Source organism: Geospiza fortis, unplaced genomic scaffold (assembly GCF_000277835.1).
Source record: "Geospiza fortis unplaced genomic scaffold, GeoFor_1.0 scaffold171, whole genome shotgun sequence".
Lineage (NCBI taxonomy): Eukaryota > Metazoa > Chordata > Aves > Passeriformes > Thraupidae > Geospiza > Geospiza fortis.
Window position 1 is genome coordinate 10,035,279 of NW_005054313.1, and position 4,945 is coordinate 10,040,223.

The 4,945-nt window shown below is 50.5% G+C and overlaps 1 long non-coding RNA gene across 1 annotated transcript in view; it reads right to left on the reverse strand.

Moving 5' to 3' along the window:
• Positions 1-1,491: 1,491 nt before the first annotated feature.
• Positions 1,492-4,945, reverse strand: part of LOC115947762 — a 7,290-nt gene continuing 3,836 nt past the window's right edge. The window contains exon 3 of the long non-coding RNA XR_004081615.1: positions 1,492-2,040. This is a non-coding gene — a long non-coding RNA (uncharacterized LOC115947762). The remainder of the gene's footprint in view (positions 2,041-4,945) is intronic.

Consider the following 4,945-nt stretch of genomic DNA (forward strand, 5'->3'; position numbering starts at 1 on the left):
CCCCCCCCCGCGTTACGGGGGCCACCCGCAGCCCGGGAGCCGCTGCACGGAGGGGTCCCCGTTACAGAGACCCCATTATAGAGGAGGCGCCGCACGGGCAGCCCACGGTGTGCAGGGAAGCGTTTTTAACGGCAGCCCTCATTTTACGGTGACTTATAAGGGGACCCCCATTTTGTGGAGCCCCCAGTGAAGGGGCCACCATTTCAGGCAGTACCCATTAGGAACTGCCCTCCCACTAAGGGGCGACCCCATTTGGGAGGAGCGACGTTAAGGGCACTCTCGTTACAGGCAGTCCGCATTAGGGAGGGACCCCTGAAGGACCCCTCACTTACAAGCAGTGCCCATTAGGGAGGTGCCCCCAATTACAGGAACCCCCATAAGAGAGGACCCCCATCGAGGGGACCCCCGGTGCAGGTGTTGACGGCGAAGTCCCGGCTCACGGAAGGTGATGTGGCTGTGAGACATCGAGGGATCGGTAATAATTCCGTGCCGCCCAATCCAGTTCAGGGGCTCCACGGCTGCCTGAGTAACAAATGGTTCAAAAACACGCACACAGCTCACCCTGACAGCAAAGACCTTCATATGTAACATTTTCTGTCGAATTGGCGCCGCTTAATAAAGGCGTGTATCATCTCGAGCCACGAGTGCACCTTAGGCGGAATCACCCGCCCTGTATCCGGGTGGGTAATACCGTGCGCTTCTTACACCTCCACCGGTGTTAAGGAGTTTTATTTCCTAATTTCGGTCACACAGGCAGTCCCCATGAAGAGGATTCCCCGTTGCAGCCCATGCATTGTGGGGGTTCCTGTGAAACAGGAGCTCCTCCTTTACCGAGCACAGAGGAGCCTTCCCGGGATGCGGCCGGAGGTCCGGCTCTGGCCGGACACAACTCCCTGTACCCACAAAAAAATCGCTTTCCCATTCCGTCTGCAGAGCCAGCGATCCGCGGACAGCCTGGGGTGGGCTGGGGATGGCTTCTGAGCCCCCTCAGAGTCACTCCCCACCCCAAAGCAGAGCCCCTCCTCCTGCATTTAACCCCTGCCAGCCACGAGCATTAACACGGAGCGTTTATCTAAGGAGTCGCGTCTGGAAAAGTCCACGCAAACATTCCCAGACTAATCATTAACCCTCATAAAAGGCACGTAAATATGATTAACCCAGTGACACAGATCCTGGGAGATTAAGTGTGTTGCCCAAGGCCGTGGAGTGAAGCAGTGGCAGAAGCTCAGCTCCCTCAGGCAGTGAGAAATAAAGATTTCTAAGTGAAAAAGAAATAATTCCCCTTTTTCGTTACTTCATTGAACAAAGACCGAGAAAGCAGGGTTTAAATTCTCCTTTCCTTGGCCTCACAAGCATTATTTTCCACTTACAGCTTTAATTTATAGCAGTTTTGTGGCGGCAGCAAAGAAAACAAGGATCTGGGAGGAGCAGGCGTGGAATTCCCAGTCCGTTGGCTCCAAAGTTTACACACACTGCTTTGTCTGGAGCTCATCGATCAGGTGCTGCCATTAATATTCTCTTTGGTCAAATGGTAATGCAATTAGAGAATAGTTATTGCATTCAATTATGAAATGTTATAGATTAGTGTGCAACACAGAATAGTTAATATATATTAAAACAAGCAAATGGGTGGATAATACAGGTTGTTATTTAGAGTTATGGGCATTAAAATTATCAGTGTTAATGTTGACCTGACTGAACAGAATCACAGTTCCCTCAAAATGGCAGATAATCCCTTTAAGCTTGACTTGGCTCGTACATTTACATAACTTTACTCAAGAAACACCTTTCCTCATACTGGTTTGCCCACATCCCTGCTGCCAGGCATCCAGCTGGACTCTGAAAGCTAAATTGCAACAGCATTTTCTCAATCTTACATTTCTCTGGTGCAGAGAGGGGAGTTCTACCTGCTGTCTCAGCAAATACCTGCTGTTTTGTTCTTTCTCCTGTGAATTTCCTTCTCTCAGCCCCCTGTGTGGTTCCTCTCTGCCTTGTCGACTCAGATGATCTGAGCTGCTCCTTGCTGAGGCATCAAACCTGCTGGAACAGGAGACACCAACTTCAAAAAAAAATCCTCGTTATTTAACTTTAATTGTTTTAATTTTTATATAAATTTTTAAAGACTTGGGAGTGTGTCTTTGGGGGAAAGGTGGGTGGTGATTCCCACTCAGGGCATGGCCATTCCCACCCTTTTTGCCTCTCCAGCAATCAGCATCCTCTCTGTTTGGTACCCAGTGATGGGAATCCCCACAGGCTTGCCGGGGAGGTGAGGATTTGACTGATTCAGTCAAATTTTGGCCGTGTGGTTTTCAATTTTCTCTTTGAGGCTTTTCAGCATCTCTGTTCAATCTCTTGTTTTCTGGGCTGTGGCTCCCCCTAAGTGCTCAGGAAACCTGCAGGCTTCACACTGTCACTGCCTGCAGGGTCCCCAAATTCCATGTCCCTGTGGGACACCCATCCTGGGGTTCACCCTGGCAGACACAGGGATCTGGGGGCTCCAGGTGGGATTATGGGCATCCAGGCAGCACTTGGAGTTCATTGCTGCTCCACAGCCACACCACTTCTCCCATTCCCCAAAAAGAGTCGGTTCTTGTCCCAGCTTTTGCTCCCCAATTTGTCCCGGTGCTAATTCAGCCCCCAGAAGGATTTAACCCCCCCTAGGAGGGCAGAACCCAGAGTGATGCTGGCCAGGGGCTCGAGTGATGGAGAAAGGTGGGTGGTCCCCAGCTCACAGGCCTGTGGCAGATCTGTCCAGGAACATCTACCTTCATTCCTTTCCCCCCTTTTTTCCTTTCTTCTCTTTGATTTGCTTCCCCATAAAGTCATGCTTTAGGTTCAGGAGAGATGAGCTACTCAACTGATCCCCTGGTGACAGGGAGAGGTGCCATTTAAAGGTCACCTGCTGCCACAAACCCCGCAGCTTCCCTAGTTTCAAACACAGCAGCCCTCCAAAATGACCTTGGGTTTGCTCCTAGGGACCAGAGAACCCCTCTCCACACCTCAAATCATCGGGCAGTCCCCCAGATTATCCAGCAGAGACAAGACAGAGATGGTTTCTTTGGCTCAGGAGCCATTTGGAGGGGAGTGGGAGATGGATGGGGCCCTCCTCTACAGATTAAACACATCCCATAAATGGAATGAAGGCAAATCCCCTTGGTCCCCCCCAAGAAATCCCCCAATTCCACCCCACCACAAGGAATTTGGGACACCAGCATCTGTTGCTCTGTCCAAGAGGACAAGAGGGAGCTTTATCCCACCCCACCATCCCCAGGGCTCCTGCCAGGGACTTCCCAGCCTCGTTAGCAGGAGCTAAGGATGTCTCTTGCCTTGGAGACATCCTTGGTGGCAGCAGCACCCCTGATGAGGCTCTAATTAGCGAGCTAATTGGAATAAGAGAGCTGTACAGACAGTCCCAATGCACAGCCTGCTGCAGGAGAGGGACAGAGGAAAAGAGGAATGAAGGGATGGAGAGGTGGGGGGAAGATTAAGGAGGATTATAGGGAGGGCTCCCAACAGCTGCCATTGTGGTTAAATTTAAAGTACAATTATTGTTAAGAGAGGGATCCAGGTTTCCTCATCCCACTCATTTCTTCTGGAGCCAAGAAGGAGTTGAAGCCTTGGAAGCTGCCAGCTCCTTCCAAACCTCCAAATGACTGCTGGCAGTGAGAAAAGGTGACCCAAATATCCTCTGAAATACCCTCTCCCATATCTTCCCCTGTCCTGGAAGTCAGATCCCACACTCTAAGAATTTTTGGGGTGGGTCTTTACAGCTTCTCCCACCTCTCTTTGCTCTGTATCTCCTTCTATGGGAGATATTCTCCTTCTATTCTCTCCTCTCTTCTAAGATCTCCTTTTAGGCTGAACTAGGAGAAAATTAAGTCTGGAACTGGATGATTTTTAAAGTCCCTTACAACCAAAACCATTCTATGATTCTGAGAAAATATGGCATGGGCAAGTCTGGTTGCTCATCCAACATTTTTCCAGCTTTATCTCTGTCAAAACTTCGATTTGGATCCTGCCAGGGCCTACAGTTATTGGTAAATAAATAAAAATCCCAACTTATTCTGCTTGTTGCCCCAGGAAAGCAATAAAGACAAGGCCCAGCAACCCAGAGATGCAGGTACCTCATTATCTCTAGATAATTATCCGTAGGTAATGAGATACCCAAGCCCCAAGCAAGAACAGAGTGGGAATAAATCCCCAAGGGACATGACAGATCATCACATTCCCACCCAGAATCATGGAATCGAGCAGACCCCACCAGCCAAGAGGGTTTTTCTCTGCTAAGCCATTCCCTCAGCAAGCTGCTCTCCAAGGAACACTGAAAACAAAACTAATCCTGTTCTCCCAGGAGGTGGAATCCAAAAATAACCCTGTGGATGAATGAGCAGCACAAAGCCAAGTGCTAAGGCTTGGGTTGAGTTTGGGAGCTGAAAGCTTTCCAGCTCCATGTCCCCACTTGAATTACTGCCCAGGCATTCACACGCCGTTCCTGCACTTCATTATAAAAAGCCGTGGTGTTTCTTTTTGCTTTTGTTTCCCAGTACGGGACGTGAAATCCTGCAAAACCCTGGGGGAGGATGCAGGGAGGGAGAAGCTCCTTGGAGCAGCCTGCAGGCTAATGGAACCCATCCAAAGCTGAGGAAAGCCACTTGTGCATCGGGACACAGGCCTGGAGTCCACGGCTCCAGCGCTGAATTCCTGGCTGGACTTGCTAAGCTTGGCACGTTTGGATGTTCCTCTGTGGGAAGTCCTGGCATGGTGGCAGCACTGGGGATGCTCCTGATAAGCTCCCTGCTCTCTCAGCAAGCAGGATGCAGGCACTGGGGTGGCTCACCTGCTCCCTGCAGGAAGGAAACACCCCCAAACCCAAGGATGGATACCCATGGAACATCCAGGCCAGTCCCACGGCACAGTTTCTCATGAGCATCCTGGGACATGAGAG